Consider the following 24,176-nt stretch of genomic DNA (forward strand, 5'->3'; position numbering starts at 1 on the left):
CCCCCTGCCATGACGTGTGGGAGCCATGACTCTTGGGGGCGGGGGCGGGGCCCTCCCCTATGCCGCCATTTTGAGTCCTGGACTGCCAGCTAAGATGGCTGCTATCAATCTCCCGTAGCAACCACTTAATCCTATAAACATTAGGAGAAAAAAACAAATTCAAACAGAACAAACATTTTATGCATAATTACACAGCATCGATACACAGTGCAGAACCTCAGCATTCCGTCACATACCCTTACGAATGCCTGCAAACCTGAGAAAAACAAACCCCACGTCTCTGCTGTAATCTGAACTGCAATCAGACATAAGGATCCCCAGAGACGTAGGAATCTCTCTCACTCTGTCACAGACATAACTCAGAACCGCCCGAGCGCGCTATACAACTCCAAACCACTTTAACTGTTACCAACCCAGCTAGAAACTTCTTCTGAGACGAACAACAGCCGGAGCTCGCCACACAACATAAAACATATGCAGACATCTAAAAACTTGTTAGCAGCACTGACTGGAACGAGAGAAGCTTACTTATCTCTATACGCTTTCTCCTACGGACAGAGAGGAAAAAAACACACTGATCGGGATCGGGAAAAAAACGCCAGCTCACCGAAGAAAAAAACTTACTTCTAAGTTTTACAACTGTCTCACATTCCCTCTCCTGTCTACTCGGCTACCTCCTCTCTCCCCTTCATCCACTACTAACAGACTGCAGCTTCGCTGTCATCACTCCTACGCAGACAGCTTCTCTGAGAAAACAAAAAAGAGAAAAAAACAAACGCAGCAAATACCACCAGCAGAAAAAAAACATGCCTGTGACAAATGTGGATGTAACCACATTCTAAACCATAACATACATTACAGAAACATTAAAGCCCATACTATGTACGCTTTACAAAAAAATACGCAGACACCAAACTGCAATTAACACAGAATGTACACATTAACAACTCCTTGCACAATAAAGATAATGCAATATAACAACGTAAATCATACATGCCTGATTAGCGGACACTTGGCAATTCATCAGCTTTTGCAACTGTTCTCCCGCGAAACTTCTGTGGACTCCGGAACTCCTGAGCGTAATCTGAGCGTCAACTCTCTGGCCCCCACCACATTGGACCGGCTCAGGGGATCGACTTCTCCCGCAGCAAGTTGCAAGCTGGCCCCGAAGTGTCCCGTTGCGATCCAGGTTTAGGCTTGTAACTGTGTGCACATTCAGTTACAGTGTAACGTGCAAGAGTTTCGCCGCTGATTCCTCGAATTGCAGCCCGTGTGCTCGGCTCACGCACACCCACACCACTTGTCAGCTTGATAAGTTTTTCCAGTCCGCGTCTACTCCGCTTGTTTTGCTGTGGAATATCTTAAAAAACTTCTTCGGCCCCCGGCCCCTGTCTGCTTGTTCTGCTAGACAGTGTTTAATCAGGGTTTAATCGGCACCATTGTTAGAACTAGAGTTGATTATATATACTATAATAATCTATATAACCTGAAGGAAGGAAAAGAGTCACCAAAACCCGCCTCCTTTTTAGACAAGGTTAAATTGCCCATATTGTCTAACTTAGATCAAGAGGAACTGGGAGAACCAATAAAAATAGAGGAATTTTTAGATGTTGTGCAAAATCTGGTAAATAAAAAAAGCCCCGGGCCAGACGGCTACACAAGTGAATTTTTTAAAAACTTTGCTCAGGATTTAGCAACACCTTTTTGTAAACTGGTTAACGAAAGCCTAGAAGGCGAGACATTCACCGACCTCTCTAATAAAGCTATTATCACTTTAATTCCCAAGGAACAGAAATCATCTATAGAAGTCGCCAATTATCGCCCAATATCTTTAATAAATATAGATGTTAAGATATATGCTAAAATATTATCAAATAGATTGGATAAGAAATTAGATTTATTATTGGGGAAACAGCAAATTGGTTTTAGAAAAGGGAGGCATATAAAAGATAATATTTATACGGTAGTAAACTTTATACATCAATGTAAGAAAAGTCGGGGAGAGGCTGCCCTGCTTGCTCTAGATGCAGAAAAAGCATTTGACAGGGTATCCAGAGAATATTTATACGCGACACTGGAAAAATTTGGGTTAGGTGAGAATTACATTAGAAGGATTAAAAAATTGTATATAAACAAAACCGCATGTATAAACATAAATGGTTTTCATTCAAAGGCTTTTAGACTGACAAATGGAGTCAGGCAGGGCTGTCCTCTCTCCCCTAGTCTATTTAACTTGGTACTGGAAACATTTATTCAGACTATACAGAAGGAAGAAAAGATTAATGGTCTAAGAATGGGTAGGGAAGAATTAAAGATATGTGCCTATGCAGACGACGTAATTCTGACACTTAAAAACCCTGGGGTTTCCATAGAAAAAACCATTAATATAGCAAAAAACTTCGGGGACCATTCAAATTATAAAATAAATATAGAAAAAACCTCGGCACTTAATTTAGATTGCAGTAGCGAGACTAAAAAGAAAATTAGGGAAAAATATAAAATACAGTGGCATAATGACCATATTACATACTTAGGGATAAATATATGTAGTGAGACCCGGAATCTCTTTGACAGAAATTTGGGTAAAGAACTTGAAATCTGTACTAACGCCCTAAAACAATGGGACATACATAGTTTTAATACCCTGGGCAGAATAGATATAATAAAAATGAATTTACTGCCTAGGATACTATTTAAACTACAAAGCATCCCAGTAGAAATTCCCCAAAATTGGTTCTCGGCGTTACACAGGCTTTTCTCAAAATACATCTGGAGAAACAAAGCAGTAAGAATATCATATAAAAAAATAACAAGGGATAAAAAAAATGGGGGATTAGCAGCACCGGATTTACTTAAATATTACCAAGCTATATTACTGGGTAGAATGTTGGAGTGGAGGCAAGGGAGAGGTGATAAAATATGGATCACGATGGAATATGAGTGTGTGAATATGAAAGATGTACTGTCATGGGATAAAACAAGAATCAGGCATGTAGCAAAGAAAATAGACCACCCTTTTATTACCCCCACGTTGAAAATAATCTTAGACTATATTAAACATAATATTGTAGACCCTTCACCTCTAATGTTAATTGAAAACAACTCAGAATTTGTACCAGCAAGAGAACTCGGTTGGCTAAAAAGGAATAAATTAGAGGAAGATACGAGAATAGTTAATTTAGTCCAAGGAATAAGACCAGCCACTGAGTTTGGAAAAATACAAATACAAAGTTTCCTTGGAAGACAGAAACTAAAGGGGGGAGTGATAAGAGAACAATTGAACAAATTAGAAAAACTCTTTATAGGAAAAACAGTCCCACAGAAGATGCTGTCTCGGCTATACGACCATTTGGGAGAAAAAGAGGTGGAACAAAATATTATCTGGTACCGTGAAAAATGGGAAAAGGAGTGGGGAGAAAAATTAGATGATTCGGAGTGGGAGAAGATTATTTCATATATATGGCTACCCAAGAATACCAGTGTTCAATTAATACAATTTAAAATAGTGACTCAATGGTATTTAACGCCTGAGAAACTCTTTCAAAGAAAATTAAAGGATAATAACCACTGTTGGAAATGCGATGCAGGCACGGGGAATCTAGCTCATATGCTGTGGCAATGCCCAACAATACGACCCTTTTGGTCAGAAATACAGACATTTATAAGAAAATATGTTCTCCCTGATGGCGATATAAATGAGATAGCAGCAATTTTTGGATTAGGCCTAAAAGGGGAAAACAAGGCAGTGGATCTGTTAATTTATATTCTCTTAGCGGCAGCTAAAACTGTTATAATAAGAAATTGGAAATCCACTGACAAACCCTCAAAAAAAGAATGGGCGAACTTATCATCTTATTGGCTACAGATAGAAGCAGGGGAGGAAGGAGAGCTGGAAGATGCGTTACAGGAAAATTTTCAGAGGGCCAGAGAGTTGTGGGAGGAAGCAAGGGGGAGAGAGGAGGAGAGAGGATGAGAGAAGATAAGAGAGAGGAAGAACAAAGATTAAAGAATAGTAAAGCGGGAAGGAAAAGGAGGTGTAGAACCCGGGGAATGGTTGAGGATGGGACTCTCAGAGGGGAATAGGTTACCGAAACGGTTAAAGCTGACATACCGGATACATGTGGGAATGGGTAGAGAAAGATAAAGAGAGAATGTATAGAGAGGATGGGGATGGATGTAATTTAAGGAGGATAAATGTGTATGTTTTGAAGTCTGAAAGGAACTTGGTGTATATTAATTTAAAACTTAAAAGGTGGGGCATGATTCGGGTGAGAGGGGTTATCTGGGCCACTAACCTTCTTCTTCCCTCACTTATTTCTGCTCTCACGTTTTTGCGTAATTTTTGATAGCTAAGTAGATATACACACATGTTTATATACAGATATACATATTTGAGAAGTAAAAAATTGTCAAACGATGATGCAAAATAAAACCCAACATAAGAGGGCTCCGGTGAAGCGCAGCTAATCTAGTTGGGTATAGTACAAATCTGTACGCTGAGTTTGAAAAAAAAAAAAAAAAAAAAAGAACTAGAGTTGGGCCGAACGGTTCGCCGGCGAACGTGGTTCGCGCGAACTTCGGTGGTTCGCGTGCGGGTGCCGCACGCGAACGTTTGCGGAAGTTCGGTTCGCCCCATAATGCACCTGAGGGTCAACTTTGACCCTCTACATCACAGTCAGCAGGCCCAGTGTAGCCAATTAGGCTACACTAGCCCCTGGAGCCCCACCCCCCCTTATATAAGGCAGGCAGCAGCGGCCATTACGGCCACCCGTGTGCCTGCATTAGAGAGAGTAGGGCGAGCTGCTGTCTGTCTCTCATAGGGAAAGATTAGTTAGGCTTAGCTTTTCCTGGCTGCATACCTGTTCTGTTCAGTGAGCCCTCAGCCCACTGCATACCTGTACTGTGATCCTGCCACTGCATACCTGTTCTGTGATCCTGCCAGTGCATACCTGTTCAGTGATCCTGCCACTGCATACCTGTTCAGTGATCCTGCCAGTGCATACCTGTTCAGTGATCCTGCCACTGCATACCTGTTCTGTGATCCTGCCAGTGCATACCTGTTCAGTGATCCTGCCACTGCATACCTGTTCAGTGATCCTGCCACTGCATACCTGTTCAGTGATCCTGCCACTGCATACCTGTTCAGTGATCCTGCCACTGCATACCTGTTCAGTGATCCTGCCACTGCATACCTGTTCAGTGATCCTGCCACTGCATACCTGTTCAGTGATCCTGCCACTGCATACCTGTTCAGTGATCCTGCCACTGCATACCTGTTCAGTGATCCTGCCACTACATACCTGTTCAGTGATCCTGCCACTGCATACCTGTTCAGTGATCCTGCCACTGCATACCTGTTCAGTGATCCTGCCACTGCATACCTGTTCTGTGAACCCGCCACTGTATACCTGTTCTGTTCAGTGGACCCGCCACTGTATACCTGTTCAGTGATCCTGCCACTGCATACCTGTTCAGTGATCCTGCCACTACATACCTGTGCAGTGATCCTGCCACTGCATACCTGTTCAGTGATCCTGCCACTGCATACCTGTTCTGTGAACCCGCCACTGTATACCTGTTCTGTTCAGTGGACCGCCACTGTATACCTGTTTAGTGAAACCGCACTGCATACCTGTTGTGTTCAGTGAACCTGCCACTGCATACCTGTTCTGTGAACCCGCCACTGTATACCTGTTCTGTTCAGTGGACCGCCACTGTATACCTGTTTAGTGAACCCGCACTGCATACCTGTTGTGTTCAGTGAACCTGCCACTGCATACCTGTTCTGTGAACCCGCCACTGTATACCTGTTCTGTTCAGTGGACCCGCCACTGTATACCTGTTCTGTGAACCCGCCACTGTATACCTGTTCTGTTCAGTGGACCCGCCACTGTATACCTGTTTAGTGAACACGCCACTGCATACCTGTTGTGTTTAGTGAACCTGCCACTGCATACCTGTTCTGTGAACCCGCCACTGCATACCTGTTCTGTTCAGTGGACCCGCCACTGTATACCTGTTTAGTGAACCCGCCACTGCATACCTGTTGTGTTCAGTGAACCTGCCACTGCATACCTGTTCTGTGAACCCGCCACTGTATACCTGTTCTGTTCAGTGGACCCGCCACTGTATACCTGTTCTGTGAACCCGCCACTGCATACCTGTTCTGTTCAGTGAACAGTTTGGTGTGTCAGTGTGAAGCAGTACCTTAATTACACTACCTGATTGATGTATACACATGCAAGATGTTTTAAAGCACTTTAGGCCTGTCATTTAGCATTCAATGTGATTTCTGCCCTTAAAACGCTGCTTTGCGTCAAATCCAGATTTTTCCCGGGGACTTTTGGCATGTATCCCACTCCGCCATGCCCCCCTCCAGGTGTTAGACCCCTTGAAACATCTTTTCCATCACTTTTGTGGCCAGCATAAATTTTTTTTTTCAAAGTTCGCATCCCCATTGAAGTCTATTGCGGTTCGCGAACTTTACCGCGAACCGAACCTTCCGCGAAAGTTCGCGAACCCGGTTCGCGAACCTAAAATCGGAGGTTCGGCCCAACTCTAGTTAGAACCTGTTCTATATCACCTTGCTTCGACACCATTAACTTCTTACAGTTGTGTCTTACAGACTGTGAGATCACTTGACTCTCAACACAGCAAGCAGGAGATAGACTTTCTCAGGCTTCTTCAAGGTTTACGTTATTTATTCAAGAAACAGAAATACAGATAGACACAGTTCATCATATCCTAGCCACGCCAATCTTCATGTTGCGTTACAAGCTTCTTGATTAGACTTCCTGCTGAAGTCAATCAGGTACCTTCTTCCTAACTACGTTATACTAGACTACCTATGTACAGCATACATTATATCAGATTACATGTAGAATGGAAATACTTAGAGGTTCCAGTCAGCCTTTAGATCTAGTGGGAAAGTCAGAAGCAGAGTGAGCTCTGAGCGCCCACCTAGGTTTTTAATACCGACTAGAAAAGAGTTAAACGTGACATCATATTCGCCATCCCCTAGACCAGACTATTGGATGAACCCCATCGTGGTGTCATAATACCCACCCACTCGATTAATATTTAATGTCACCTTTCCTTTACTTACTGGAATGTGGATATTTAGTAAATATGGCTGATGTTTATTGTTCCAGTGGCGTACAAGCTGAGGTCAGTGAGACCTGCGGCCTTGTCCATAGAACAGCTTCTTGGTATGTTCTAGTTCTGCTGACAGAACTGCAGATTTTCTCTCTAAGAGAAAATCCCTTAAAGGGCAGGTCTGCTCCTCAAGCCTTTTTGACTAACTCAGTCCAAATAACTGAGGCCTACTTAAATTATAACAGGTGACACTGGGCCAGACCAGGATTCATTTGGAGGGGGTACCAGTACAATATTCCGAGTATTCCAATGTGTTCTGTCCCAAGGCTGCTGACAAATTACCTCCACATCGCCCGTTTGATTGCCCCATCGATCTCTGATCTGATTGTATGCCTCCTAGGGGTCATCTTTACAATTTGTCTGGGCCAGAGAAAGTGGCCATGCAGGAGTACATTCATGAAAATTTAGCCAAGGGATTCATTCGCCCTTCCTGGTCGCCCGCTGGCGCAGGGTTCTTTTTTGTTAAGAAAAAAGACGGAGGCCTGCGGCCATGTATTGATTACCGGGGCCTGAATAAAATCACAGTGAAGAATCGCTACCCTTTGCCCCTGATAGATGACTTGTTTACACAGATTACCGACACTAAGATCTTTTCAAAGTAGGATTTACGGGGGGCATACAACCTGGTGCGGATCAGAAAGGGCGATGAATGGAAGACGGCCTTTAACACGCCCGACGGGCATTACGAGTACTTAGTGATGCCCTTCGGGCTGTGTAACGCCCCGGCCGTCTTCCAGGAACTGATTAATGAGGTATTCAGGGAGGTATTGGGCAAATTCGTGTTAGTATACCTAGATGATATACTTATCATTTCAAACAACCTCTCTGAGCACAGGACACACGTCAAGTTTGTATTGGACAAACTAAGGCAAAACATGCTTCACGCTAAATTGGAGAAATGCATCTTCGAGATAACATCTGTCACCTTTTTAGGGTACATAATTTCCCCCTCGGGCCTGTCTATGGATCCTGCCAAGGTCTCTGCTGTGTTGGAATGGCCTCAACCAGTGGGGTTAAAATCTCTTCAGAGATTTTTAGGCTTTGCCAATTACTATAGAAGGTTCATAAAGGGGTATTCCACTGTCATTGCACCCCTCACCTGTCTCACTAAGAAAGGGGCAGATACTACCCACTTGTCTCCAGAGGCTCTGCATGCATTCTCCACTTTGAAAGATTTGTTTTGCTCTGCACCCATCCTAAGACACATTGACACCTCCTATCCCTTTATTGTTGAGGTGGACGCCTCGGAGGTCAGGGTAGGGGCTGTGCTGTCCCAGCGGTCAGGGTTGCAGGGTAGATTGCACCCATGTGCCTATTTTTCTTGTAGGTTCTCTCCGGCAGAGAGAAACTACGATATAGGCAACAGGGAGCTCCTGGCCATCAAATTGGCCTTTGAAGAATGGCGTCATTGGTTGGAAGGAGCAGAACATACGATTACAGTTTACACTGATCACAAAAATTTAGAATACATCGAGGGAGCTAAGAGATTAAGCCCCCATCAGGCTCGATGGTCATTGTTCTTCTCGAGATTCAGATTTATAATAACGTACACTCCAGGGAGCAAAAACATTAACCCAGATGCCCTGTCTAGATGCTTTGAGCCGGAGACAGCACAGCCCTCCGCCCCAGAGACCATTGTCCCACAGAAACTGGTACTAGCAACAACTGAGACTTGGGAAGATTAGACAGAGACTTTAGGTCCCTTTCAGCAGGACATCCCGGAGGGGAAGCCTGAAGGGGTTATGTTTATTCCACTGCCATTTCCTCTTCAGATTTTACAGATGTTCCACTCACACAAAAATGCGGGACACCCTGGGGCCTCCAGAACACAGGACCTTGTGGCCAGATGCGCTTGGTGGCCTTCTCTGGCAACCGATTGCAAGGAGTTTGTTAGAGAGTGTGCGGTGTGTGCGAGGAGTAAGCCCTCCCAGCTGGCACCTGTGGGAACGTTGCAGCCCTTGCCACCCCAAGTGAGCCATGGACCCACTTGTCCATGGATTTTGTGGGTGAGCTCCCCAGGTCTGAGGGCATGTCGGTCATTTGGGTGGTAGCCGACCGCTTTAGTAAAATGGCCCATTTTGTGCCCTTGAAAGGACTCCCCCTGGCCCAGGAATTGGCCGATTTGTTCATCATCCTCGTTTTCCGATTGCATGGCATTCCGGAAAACATAGTGTCAGATACGGGAGTCCAATTTGTTTCTAGATTTTGGAGGGCATTTTGTCACCAAATGGGCATGGAACTGTCATTTACGTCGGGCTACCACCCACAGACCAATGGTCAGACGGAAAGAGTCAATCAATCATTGGAACAGTTTTTGAGGTGTTACATTGCAGAGGCGCAAAATGATTGGGTCAAGTTTTTGCCCTTCATAGAATTTGCGCACAATAATTTGAAAAGTTCTTCCTCGGGATTTTGTCCATTCCAGATAGTGACCGGGAAGTTGCCTAAATTCTCCCCATTGCCAGTCGCCTCCACTCCGTTTCCAACTCTGGAGGCCTGGCAAAGGTCATTTAAAGACATGTGGTGGATCGTGAAAAATAATTTGGAGAAGGCGTTTCAAAGTCAAAAAGGTCAAGCTGACAAAAGACGTTCCTTAGAGTGGAGGTTTTTACCAGGAGACTTAGTCTGGGTGTCCACACGTCACTTGACCTTGAAACAGCCCTCAGCTAAGTTGGGGCCCAGGTATGTGGGTCCATTTCCAGTAACTAGAAAGATCAACAATGTCACTTATGCCATTGATCTTCCTACCAGTATGCGTGGCGTGAGATCCTTTCATGTGTCCCTGCTTAAGCCAGCAGTCCATGTGGGTCCCACTCCTCCTCCTCCTGTGATGATAGATGACCAACCTGAGTACGAAGTAGAGAAGATTTTAGACTCTCGCATAGTTCAGAACTCATAGCTAATTACAACAGAGAGAAAATGTGTGCATCAACCAAGTGAACCTGACAAATCTGGCTTTGCAAATTTGGCCTATTGGCTAATCACGAGACATTGCTCATGCAAATATGCATTTGCTTTCGCATGCCTAAATATGCAGGGTCAAAAACCAAAAAACGCAAAACAATCGCCCTGCGGGAATAAGTTCATGCTACATAGCACTATCCAGGGGCGCCTCGAGAAGGCTTCCCATTGCCCCCATACAACCGAGGGGCCGCGGGGGTCCCAGGCTCTCTCACCGCCTGGAACCCACACAGCGGCACCTCGGAGGTGGAGGCTGGGGGGTGCAGGCGATCTCCCCAGCGTGGCCAGCGTCGGGAAGAGCCGCCCGCAAACACCTCCCCAGATTAAAAACAGGCACTTACCTTAACATCCATTGCGTTCTGCTATATGCGCATGACCTGGGCGCGACACATAAGGGGAGGACAGGCGCAAATAGCCTGCTCCAGGGCTCTCACCTCCTAAAACAAGCCATTCACCACTTGCCTCCAAAGAAAAGAAAATGCAATGCTAATTACAACAGAGAGAAAATGTGTGCATCAACCAAGTGACCCTGACATATCTGGCTTTGCAAATTTGGCCTATTGGCTAATCACGAGACATTGCTCATGCAAATATGCATTTGCTTTCACATGCCTAAATATGCAGGGTCAAAAACCAAAAACCGCAAAACAATCGCCCTGCGGGAATTAGTTCATGCTACATAGCACTATCCAGGGGCGCCTCGAGGAGGCTTCCCATTGCCCCCATACAACCGGGGGGCCACGGGGGTCCCAGGCTCTCTCACCGCCTGGAACTTACACAGCGGCACCTCGGAGGTGGAGGCTGGGGGGTGCAGGCGATCTCCCCAGCGTGGCCAGCGTCGGGAAGAGCCGCCCGCACACACCTCCCAAGATTAAAAACAGGCACTTACCTTAACGTCCATTGCGTTCTGCTATATGCGCATGACCTGGGCGCGACACATAAGGGGAGGACAGGCGCAAATAGCCTGCTCCAGGGCTCTCACCTCCTAAAACAAGCCATTCACCACTTGCCTCCAAAGAAAAGGCATCTACAAAATCTCTGTTGTAATTAGCATTGCATTTTCTTTTCTTTGGAGGCAAGTGGTGAATGGCTTGTTTTAGGAGGTGAGAGCCCTGGAGCAGGCTATTTGCGCCTGTCCTTCCCTTATGAGTCGCGCCCAGGTCATGCGCATATAGCAGAACGCAATGGACGTTAAGGTAAGTGCCTGTTATTAATCTTGGGAGGTGTGTGCGGGCGGCTCTTCCCTGCGCTGGCCACGCTGGGGAGATCGCCTGCACCCCCCAGCCTCCACCTCCGGGGTGCCGCTGTGTGGGTTCCAGGCGGTGAGAGAGCCTGGGACCCCCGCGGCCCCCCGGTTGTATGGGGGCAATGGGAAGCCTCCTCGTGGCGCCCCTGGATAGTGCTATGTAGCATGAACTAATTCCCGCAGGGCGATTGTTTTGCGGTTTTTGGTTTTTGACCCTGCATATTTAGGCATGCGAAAGCAAATGCATATTTGCATGAGCAATGTCTCGTGATTAGCCAATAGGCCAAATTTGCAAAGCCAGATTCGTCAGGTTCACTTGGTTGATGCACACATTTTCTCTCTGTTGTAATTAGCATAGTTCAGAACTAAGTACAATATCTGGTTCATTGGAAAGGGTATGGTATTGAGGAGAGATCAGGGGTACCTGAATGTCGCATGCATGCTGACAAATTAAGAAGGGAGTTCCACGCGTTGCATCCTGAGAAGCCTGGTAGGAGCTGTCCGGAGTCCACTCCTCAGGGGGGGAGGGGGGGGGGTACTGTGAGGAAACGCGGAAAAGCCGCCGCAAGGGCTCAGAGGGAGGCGGCGGTTTCCGCGTCTAACATGGCGGCACAACGCGAAGAAACCGCCGCATGAGCAGAGCGGTGGAGTCCACGTTGGATGCAGCGGATTGCACGCATGGCAAAGCTGCTGACATTGTGGCTGGACGCGGGGAGACCGCCGCTTGCTTGGAGAGCGGGGTGGCGGCCCCCGCGCCTGAATCAGCGGATACATTGCAAGACATATCTGGTGTGGCTGGGACTGCTAGTCCACACAGGTTCAGAAGGATGCGCGCGCGCGCTGAGAGGCAGAGCTTATATGACAGCCAGAGAAGAGTCAGCTGACCAAGCGGGTCAGCTGACATTTTCACCACCTTCCATTGGTCCAGCACTTAGGGGTGGCGCTGGTGAGCACTGTAGTATATATACTGGATGCTGGTCATTTCTCTGGTGTCTGCCATTGCGATCACTACGTGGTAGCACTCAGACCTTGTCTGTATCTGTGTTCTAGCATAGTTTCCAAAGGTGTTGATGATCAAGGAACTCACACCTTAGCATTAGGAATATTGAACTGTATTATTTGTTATGACCTTCTGCCTGCCTGGCTATTCCTCTGAATCCTGATTCTGTACTTTGCTATTCTGATACTCCGTTGCCAAACTCTGTCTGTTTATTGGATTCCGTATCTGTCTCCTGAATCTGTCCCTTATCTGTCTGTGTGTTAGCGACCTGGCTTGCCGACCTCGAGAACTGGCCTTACTGTTAGAGGCAGTTCCCAGATCTGTTAGTGACACCCTCTCTCTCTGGTGTCACTCACGCTCTGGCCTTCCTACACTCAGCCTAGCTCCTCCCCCGGGAGAGTCTAGGCTATCGGAAGGAACATACTTCTGTAGAAGTACTCAAAGTATACTGTTGCATCTAAACACTCACTTGTTCTCTCTGGTGTCCAGAGGTTAGTAGATATATCTGATTATCGGTGATACTGCAGATCACCAATAATCGGGTATATTCTGTATTCCCGGTGATACTGCAGTTCACCGGTAATCAGACCCTCTCTGTGTTACACCGATCGTTACAGTTTGCAATTGAAAGAAAAATGACAGGAAATTAAAAGACTATTTTGACAACATTTTGAAATTTCACTATTTGATGGATACCTGGCGGGAGCACAATGGGAGGAAGAGAGGCTACTCATTCTATTCGGCACCTCATAATTCATACTAAAGAATAGATTTAATTCTAATATCCTCTCATTGTGCTCCATCCTTGGCTTATTCATGACACCTCCTTTGTACATGGTCAGATCATGACCCAGTCTTAACCTCATTAACTTCCTTCTTACCTAAGACTCAACGAGCCCTGTGGCGGCTTAATGAGACCCTTCTACATAACCCAGAAATCTATAGTGAACTAGATAAGACCCTTGATAATTACTTTGCAGAAAATGTTACTCCAGAGGTTTAACCTGCAGTGTGCTGGATGGCTCACAAAGCAGTGATCAGAGGCCAATTCATTAAAATAACGTCCAAACATAAAAGGGAGAAAGGAATAATAACCTCCAACCTAGAACACAAGATAATGACTCTTCATCAGTTAAATCAGAATAATCCCTCTAGATATCTTTGCAAACAAATCCACGATTTGAGCACACAGTTGGAGGTTATACTTAATGCAAAATGTGAAAAAGCCCTTAGCTGGACAAATGCCAAAGCTTATGATCAAATAAACAAACCAAATAGGTGGTTAGCACATAAGTCATGAGCCCAACAAACGGTACATAGAATCATCAGAATTCGAGGCACAAATGGTAAAATAACATCCAATCCTGACAAAATGTATGATACCTTTATGACCTATTATAAGCAATTGTACAGGGATGATGATCCCGAGAAGGCCTCACATACTCTCCATAAGACCCTAACACCTGAAACAGTTACACAGCTTAATTGTAATGTATCCTCAGAAGAACTGCGCGAGGCTATTAAAAAAACAAAAACCGCGAAATCCCCAGGGCCAGACGGTTTAACTGCACTATATTACAAGAAATTCGGAGCCACTTCAACCCCTCATTTACTAAAATTTTTAACTCTATACTGAAGGGCCACTCTCCTCCCCCTGAATTCCTTGCCTCTTCTATTGTAGTCATTCCATAGCCCCAACGGGACCCCCTTTTAACTAAAAATTATTGCCCAATATCATTATTTGGGTTAGATTATAAGTTATTCACGGCCATTTTGGCAGCTAGACTTAATAGGATTCTACCTGCTCTCATTCATAGAGACCAGGAGGGATTTATCCCACTTAGACAAGCCTCGGATAATATCCGGAAAATTGTAGATATCCAGCATTTCACGAGCAGATCTTCTTCATGTCTAGCCATATTGGCCCTTGCCATGGAGAAGGCCTTTGATCTCATAAAATGGCCATACATGATTTCTGTACTGCAGAAATATGGGTTTAGTGGACATTTTCTCAACGCAATTAGAGTATTATACTCGTGCCCCACTGCGTCCCTAAAAATGCCAGCTGTCAACAGGGTGTCGTTCCCAATCCAGAGGGGGACCAGGCAAGGGTGCCCCCTTTCACCTGCAATCTTTGCCTTAATGATTGAACCCCTGGCTGAGATGATACGCAAAACACCTGACATAAAAGGAGTTACTATTGGTACCCGAGAATATAAACTAGACAAGTCTGAACTTATGCTCTCTAATACCAATACTAAAGCAGGTCTAGAAATGGCTCGCTCATGGGGCCTGCAATATCAACCTAGGTACCTAAAATACTTAGGAATCAACTTGACAATAGATCCAACTAAGCTATATGAGCAAAACTATCCTGCCATGCTCAGAAAACTAGCTACAGACTTAGAAACCTGGAATAATTATCCAATCTCACTCTTGGGAAGAGTGACGTCAGTTAGGATGACCCTACTTCTGTGAATCTTATATTTATTCAGAGTCTTGCCTATTCCTGTATAAAAAGGCACATTGGGATGCCTTCAGAAACAAATTCAACAATTCATCTGGAGGAAGCATGAAGCACGCATCAAATACATTACCCTTGCGAGAGCTTGAGATATGGGAGGCCTAAATGCTCCAATTCTCATAAATTATTATCATGCAGCTCAATTGACACAGCTGGCTGCAGTAAATTCAAAATGTAATACTCCTATTTGGGTAGAAATTGAATCAGAGCTCCTTAGTGCTCTATCTCTTCCAGGGTTAATGTGGTCCAAGTCCATACATACTAATACCATTAGGAAAAAGTCGCCTGCTGCAGCCCATTCATTAGGAGTCTGGTCAAGGTTGAGATACTCCTGTGCACTCCAATCACCAATATCATGCATGAAAGATATATTCCGAAACCCTGACTTTCCACGGGGCTTACAAACCAGTAAATTTCAATGGTGGATTCATAAGGGGTATCTCACCTTAGGGAAATTTTTGTTGGTTGGTTCCATGGGCATGATGTGGATTTGTCCACCCATGGTCCACCATACCCCCCCCCCCCCCTTACCCCTTCCCTACCTCTTCTTTTACTATCAGACCTTCCTATGGCCTATCCATCCCTCCCCTCCTAACTAAGGTTCTAACTAGAACGTGGTCTTTTGCTTATATAATTCGTTAATCTAAATCATTGTATACAAAATGATCACAATTGTATTGTAAGTTACTACTGATGCTATATTCTTGCATATTCCCCATGAGTGGGGCTATTCAGTTTTGTTATATGTTTGTAACTTGTTTTTCATTCAATAAAAACCCTTGAAACAAAAGAAAAATGACTATAGTTGAAGAGGTAATGTCCCTTAAACTATGTTCTGGGATGTAATTCACAGCTTCAGTGAAAACTGTTTGCAAATAGGAGTGATAGATTTGAATCTATAGCCAACAGTAGGTTTTGCTATGTTAAACCTATACACCATTGAAAAACTGGTTGCGTTTGCAATTGAAAGAAAAATGACTATAGTTGAAGAGGTAATGGCCCCTAAACTATGTTCTGGGATGCAATTTACAGCTTCAGTGAAAACTATTTGCAAATAGAAGTAATAGATTTGAATCTACAGCCAACAGTAGGTTTTGCTATGTTAAAGCTATACACCATTGAAAAACTGGTTGCATTTGCAATTGAAAGAAAAATGACGGGGCGCTGCAGAGTGAGGATGTGTGCTCTGTGAGCTCCGTGATCCAGGAGCAACCACCGCTGATTTACCCGCCAAAGCTGGGACTTATATGCACCGCTGAAGACCCCTCACACTAAGCTATGCTGAGGTCACCCACTGGATACCCTCTGAGAAGCAGATCGACCGCACGCCCACTACTTTCCCTGCTGAAGTTCAGGAGAAGATTTTCCAAGATGGCCGACCAGGCCCAAGCCTCCACCAGCAGCTCTATTTCCTCACCTGGTCTCCCCGGCCACCAGCCTCCAAATGACCCGGCCCAAATTCTGACAGGCTCACCTCCCAAACTTCCAAGGGATATCATAGCAAAAATTGCTTCTGAGGACGCATGAGATAAAATTCTTTTGGCTGCAAGGGACCTCGAGAAGTTGCCGGATGTCTCACAATCGGTCCAAATCTTCGCTGATCTAGCTCCAACCACGATCGCGAAAAGGCAAGAGCTGAGACCGTATACGTTAGCCTTGCAGAGAGCCTCTATCAGGTATCGTTGGCGATTTCCATTCATGCTATCTTTCACCATCAATAGCAAACAGTACAATTGCAAGACCACTGATGAAGCTGCAGCTGCTTTAACTGAAGCTAATATACCATACACTATACCAGTGACCAACAATCAGCCACCCAGACAACAAAGGTCCCCTAGAAGGAGAAGAAATTGGGACACTATAGGTCGTGCTCGCTTCCAGCCAAGAGCATTGGATTATCCATCCCAAGGTTCACCTCATGAAGCATGAAAACTTCATCCAATTAACATTGGAGTTATCTAGAAGTCTCCATAGATGTTCTGACTCTGATCAGCATTTCTGTCAATATGACGTCCTTTTGATGCCTGTAGATCCCCTTTATGATGCGGGATCAGGGCAGAATTGTTTTGCATGACACTTTCCAGGTGGAGTGCTACCCTAACTTCTCAGTAATTTTCCAGGAACAGTCACCTGGGACCCCACAGAGCCCTAGGAGTCTCCATGGATGTACTGATTTTGGTCAGATCCTTGAGCAATATAGCTCCTCCTTGATGCCTATAGATCCCCTTTATGATGTGGGACTAAGGCAAAAATTCTCCCCTTGATAATCTCCAGGAGGTTTTCTATTGCAACGCCTTAATAACTCCCAAAAGCAGATACCTGGGATTCCTTAGAGGACCTAAAACACAGGTTGGAGCAGTACCTTTGCACATATATGTCCATGAGGAACAGTCATAAAAGCACCTCTTGAAATTTTGAGGTGCTGTAAGTCATTGCTAATAATATTGCATTATGTTAACATTATTTGTATTTAACTTGAGAGCTCTTTTCACATGTTTGTTGATTTTGATACCCATCATGTGCATTTAGCTCATACGCCTACTTTTATATAGTTAATAGTGTGTTTAGTTTGTTCCCCAGCTTGAGCGGGGTTTCTGTTAGCTTAACTTGAGAACCTGTGGCATGCCCTGGAGTTTATTGTTGCCCCTGCCACTTAAATCTGGATGTGGTTCCTCTTTATTATGGGCCACTTGCCAGATAAGATATTAGCCCTGCTGGACTTTCTAATGGCTTTATGCCTTTTATTTTCTTATACTCTTGTCCTTTTACTATTTACATTCTTAGTTATGGTTCAGGTTAACCCAGAGTTGCTTCTAACTTTGATGAGTCTTAAACTATTAGCAAAACCTACATTTATTGACAATGGCTAACAAATCCATAAATGTGATCTCACATAATCCTAGAGGCCTAAACTCGCCCCAAAAACGTAATAAGGCCTTTAACGAATATTTAAAACATGCCCCTGATATACTGTGTCTTCAGGAAACCCACTTTACCCATAGGTCTCACCCAAAAATGTTTCATAGAAGGTATCAGAAATTCTTTTTATCTAACTTCACCGCTAAACGTAGAGGAGTAGCGATATTTTTCTCTGATAGCCTCCCTATAGAAATTTCCTCACAAATCATAGACTCAGATGGCACATACATTATATTGCTGGGTAACTACAAGTCTAAAACACTGTTTATAGTGAATGTTCCCCCCCCCCCCTCCCGAGAAGGCCTTATTTACAATCTCTAAGGTGTCAGACATTTTGGTTGGCCTGAGATATGACTCTTTAATCTGGACTGGAGACTTCAACGTCACCCCAAATGATAACATAGACCGTACCAATCCATCTCGTCCATCCGACTCAAGAAATAATACAGCTTTCTTTGACAACCTTTTCAGGCAACACTCTCTGGGGGACTCATGGAGGGAGCATAATGGTGCTAGAAAAGGCTTCACCTATTTGTCAGCTCCTCACAATTCGTATTCGAGAATTGATATACTACTTCTCTCGGCTAGTTGTGCCCCCTCCCTGGTCTATTCGAGACACTTGCTTACCCCATGGTCAGATCATGATCCTGTCCTTACAGTCATGTCATCACCTATTCCCAAATCTCAGCCTTCTCCATGGAGACTGAATGACTCCCTCCTTCTTAATTCAGAGGTATTTGAAAAAGTAGACACCTGTCTTAATAACTACTTCCAGGATAATGATATTCCAGAGATATCTCCAGGGATATGCTGGCTTGCACATAAAGCTGTTGTACGGGGGAGAGATCCTTCGAATATCCTCGGCCTATAAGAAAACAAAGAGTATTGTACAATCAAATATAGAGCACAAAATACGTTCACTATCCCTCATTAATCAAACCTGCCCCTCTTACCAGACCTTATGAACAAATAAATAAGCCTAACCGCTGGTTAGCTAAAAAATTAAGAAATCAACAAGTACTATATAGAGTTATACGAATTAGAGATACCAGGGGCATAACTACTTCCAACCCAGATAAAATTTACAATATATTTCTGGAGTTCTATAAAAATGTATATAAGGACCAATCTCCTGACTCTCACCCTATAGCACAAACCGAATTTCTTAACCAAAATATGCATTGCTCACTTCCATAAGCAATTGCCAAGTCCTTAAATAATGATATACAGTAACATTAGAGAAGCTTCATGAAGCCATTAAAAAACTAAAGAGACCTAAAGCACCAGGCCCAGATGGCCTTACGGCCTTTTATTACAAGAAATTTGAGCACAAATTAGCCCCTTACACGCTAACATTTTATAATACCATCATGAGGGGAAACATACCTCCCCCAGAATTCCTAGCTTCGGCCCTAGTGGTCATCCCAAAACCTAATAGAGACCCTCTTCAGGTTAAGAATTATAGACCTATATCATTACTAGGAATTGATTATAAGCTATTCACGTCCATTCTCACTTCTAGACTAAATAAGGCCCTCCTAGGTTGATTAGCAAGGATCAGGTTGGCTTAATTCCTTTCCGCCAGGCCTCGGATAACATTAGAAAAATTGTGGGTATTCAATATTACTGTGAACAAACAAATGTCAACCTGGCCTTGCTGGCGTTAGATATGGAAAAGACCTTCGACCTTATTAAATGGCCTTACATGAGAGCGGTCCTACAGAAATTTGGATTTATGGGCAATTTCTTAAAGGCAATTAACGCATTATACTCAGTTCCATCTGCATCTCTAAAAATGCCAGCTCCAAATAGAATCTGTTTCCCCATTCAACGGGGGTCCCGACAGGGTTGCCCACTGTCGCCAGCTATATTCGCTCTCATGATGGAAACTCTGGCCAATGCAATACGTAGGTCAACTGAAGTATTGGGGGTTCGAATAGACAACAGGGATCATAAGATAAGTCTGTTTGCCAACAACATATTTTTGACCCTCACAACCCCCCCGTATCTCAATTCCAAATACTTTCACTATCCTTCAAAACTTTAGCACATTCTCAGGCCTCAAACTAAATTTTGACAAGTCTGAGTTGATGCTTGCTAAATCTTCATATTTAGAAACACAAAACGTGGCCACAGCGTTAGGTATTCAATCTCAGCCTAAAATGATTAAATATTTGGGAATAAATCTGACTCGGGACCCCAATAATCTATATGATTGTAATTACCCAGCCCTCCTTAGGAAACTCAATTCAGATCTAGAATCCTGGAATGATTTCCCAATTTCCCTCCTTGGGAGAGTAATCTCAGCTAAAATGACTCTCCTCCCATGCTTATTATATCTTTTTAGGGTCCTCCCCATTCCAATTAAAAAGTATGCTATCCATAATCTACAACAACAAATCCAGAAATTTATTTGGAGGCAGCGTAAACCAAGAATTAAATACACCACCCTGGCAAGACCTAAAGATGGGGGGGCTTAAGAGCCCCTATTCTTTGCAATTATTACTTAGCTGCTCAAATCTCCCAATTAGCCGTAGTGCACTCCGGAAGAGCGGCCCCTTTATGGGTGGACCTAGAATCGCAAATACTTACACCCCTTTCTATGCCTGCTATTATGTGGGTGAAAAATATCCCATATCAGTCTATTAACAAGATTTCTCCCCCCTCAGCTCATTCCTTTGAATTATGGCAGAAGTACAGCTACGATTATGGCTTTCAAGCCCACACATCATGCATGACCCATATTCTCAGAAATCCTGACTTTCCCCTTGGACCCCTTTTAAATGGTGGTTTGATAAGGGACTGGTATTTCTAGGTACATTTTTGAGAGCGTCCAAATTATATCTATTTCATGTTTCTTTGAGGAATTTCCTGTTCCCCTTGCTGAACACTATAGAGCTAACCAGATTTTCAATTTCTTGAAATCCCTCGATAGGAATAATGAAACTCTTATATATACACCTTTTGAAGGAAGATGTAAAGGTCGCTCATTAGATAGAGGTTTTATATCTGAAATCTATGCTCTGCTTCTTAATCATGATATGGAACCCAAATTGAAGTGACAGACTGATTGGGAAAAGGACTGCTCTACTAATCTTTCAGATCCTAAATGGGCTCACTGTTGCTCACAACTGACCAAAAATAGCTTGTTCTATTCCTCAATAGAAACCTCCCTTAAACGTTTTCATAGGGTACACTATACTCCTGCGAAACTACACTTATTTTCCTCCTCACACCTTGATCTTTGTTTTAGGGGCTGCACCTCTAAAGGGGATACTTAGCATATTTGGTGGGCCTGCCCTCTAGCACAATCCTATTGGAAAAGAATATGGAACAAACTCGAATTAATTTTGGAAAAATCAATCCCTTTTGACCCAACCATTGCACTTTTGGGTAATAAACCCCCCTCATTACCTTACGCTTCCCATAAGTTTCTTGAATTTGTTATGGCCCAAGCCAAAAGACATTTAGCCTCCAAATGGCGCTCCTCCTCCCTATCAGTTGATGCAGTCTTCCAGGGCTTGAACGATACTATGTAATCTGAACACATTCTGGCTAAACTATATGATAAAATGAACAACTTTTTCAAAATTTGGGACTCTTGGATCATATGACAAGATAACCAAGGCCTATCCTATACTTTACACTCTTTTTAGGCCTCGGATATGTGGATCTTTTTCATTATCTTTCCTGTGGCCATTATGTGGGTATTTGAACCTGGACAAGAGTTTTCATGTGCTCCTCTTTTCCCTCCCCCTTTTTCTCTTCTTTTCTGCCCCCTTCTACCTTTTTCCTCTGTTTACCCTCCTTTTTGCACTGCTGGGGTCCATCGGCATGTTGTGGTACCCCCACCCATGATCCCAGCCTTTATCCCAATCCCTTTTTCCTTTTTCCCTTTTTCCCAAAACGTCCCTTTTTTCTCTTCTCCCTCTATATCTTTCTTTTTCTTCTTTCTTCTTCTTTTTCTTCTTCTCTCTCTCTATTCTCTTAAATATAAGGAAGTTGTTATATTATTTCTCACTAATAAACCAGGTATACTTTTTATTTTATGTCTGTTCTTAGTTTTACATGTTAAAGCTACCATGCTGATCCCCCAAGCGGGGAATTTGTAATGTCTTGTTTGCCTTACTTACCTGTATGTTATATTTTCCTTTCAATAAACACCCTTGAAACGAAAGAAAAATGACTATAGTTGAAAAGGTAATGGCCCCTAAACTATGTTCTGGGGTGCAATTTACAGCTTCAGTGAAACTGTTTGCAAATAGTAGTGATAGATTAGAATCTAGAGCCAACAGTAGGTTTTGCTATGTTAAACCAATACACCATTGAAAAACTGGTTGCGCTTGCAATTGAAAGAAAAATGACTATAGTTGAAAAGGTAATGGCCCCTAAACTATGTTCTGGGATGCAATTTACAGCTTCAGTGAAATCTGTTTGCAAATAGGAGTGATAGATTATGATCTACAGCCAACAGTAGGTTTTGCTATGTTAAATCAATACACCGTTGAAAAACTGGTTGCGTTTGCAATAAAAAAAAAAATGGCGAGATACAGTGAGCTCCGTGTTGTGAGCTGAATCGCCACTGCTAGAACGAGCTGTACGGGACAAATTATACATTGACCGAGAGCTTGGGGAACGTACAATGCAGGAGAGCCCTTCAGAACAAAAAAGAAGAACCAGATCAAGCAGAATCCCCCTTCTTTCGCTGCTGAGATTCAATAGGCGATTTTCCAAGATGGCCGCCGCAGCATCGCAGCGAGAGCAGGACTCGTGGAGCAGCGAGACAGGAGAGGGACAAAGTACTCGGGACACATCCCATTCTCAGATGATATGCCCGCAGGCTATCTTAACTGGAGGTATGTCAATTGGGGACTTGATAAACACCATGAAAGAAGTTTTTAGATCGGAGCTTAATGAGGCCGTGAACAAGCTGTCACAACAGATGGGTGACATGGGCGATCGAGTAAAATCAGTAGAAACACAAACGGATGACCTTACAATTACTGTGGAGACCCATACCAATCAGATTAAAACTCAAGATTCACGTATTGACACAGTTGAATCAAAAATGGAAGATCTTGAGAACCGTATCAGGCATGCTAGCGTACGCATACGGGGGCTCCTAGAATCAATAATTGATGTAGAATCTACCACTTCTGTTTCATGCTCTATTACCCCAAATAGATCAATCTCTATTAAGAATTGTGAGAGTACATAGAGCTTTGGTACGTCCGAGAAACCCAGATCTCCCACGTGACATCATAGCCAGGCTGTGCTCGGAAGACAGTCGTGACAAGCTTTTACTAGCAGCTAGAGATCTTTCTTCATTGCCTGGAGTTCCACAGGCAGTTCAATTGTTTGCGGACCTTGCACCGACCACCATACAGAAAAGGAAAAGTATGCGTCCCTATACACTCGCTCTGCAAAAAGCCGCAATTAGATATAAATGGGGCTTCCCATTCCTTTCGAGCTTCCGTATTGGCAACAAACAGTACATTTGCAGAACAACTGAGGAGGCTAAAGATGCTTTAACTGAAGCTAAAATACAATTTGAAATTCCTAAACCTCTCCCTCCAAGAACACAGGGATCCTCCCAAATTCCAAGAAGCCGAGGTAGCCCACGCAATTTGCAAGCTAGCCCAGTTTCAAGCCATCACTCAAGATCTCCAGTATCAATGTCAAGATCATCTGATACCTGATAAATCATTTCTCAAGATATGTGGTAACTATATACAGGCACTAGCAGATATGCACTGTTGGTATGCCTACTCACCTTTATAAGAGATTCTTGGATTTAAAACTATAATACTTATTCATCTGTTGAACTTTATTGTTTCCTTTGATCCTATTTTTGGAGTTTTTTCTATTTTTTCTGATGACAAAAATTTTACTATGAGCAAAGTTTAGCTCATAAATGCCTGACATTTTTTGAGGCTTACTGACCTTAATTAAGAATGGACCAATAGGGTCATTTAGTACATTTCATAATAGTCTGGCTATAATTTCCGGGCATCTTGAATATATAAGACTTAAGATTTATGTTTTATTTTATTTGAGACTCTTATATCTGTTTGAATTGTATGCCTCATGTTTTGAGATCTAGTGACTTTAGTAACAGATCTATACACATGTTGTTTAATTTTAAACAAATATGGGTTTGGCTATGACTATCGAGCAATTCGCTCACATGCTTAATGCCAATTTAGGTTTGTAGTAGCTTAATCATGATATAGTTTATATTGTGATTAATCCTATGGTATTTCTGCTGAACCATGGGCTGGATTTTCTATATAGGCCTGGGCTCTCAGGCAAATGTTTTGATGAGCTGCTTCCTGGGCTGGGACCCTCCTGGAGGCTTGGCTATCACTCGG

This window comes from Hyperolius riggenbachi, chromosome 1 (genome assembly GCF_040937935.1).
Source record: "Hyperolius riggenbachi isolate aHypRig1 chromosome 1, aHypRig1.pri, whole genome shotgun sequence".
Lineage (NCBI taxonomy): Eukaryota > Metazoa > Chordata > Amphibia > Anura > Hyperoliidae > Hyperolius > Hyperolius riggenbachi.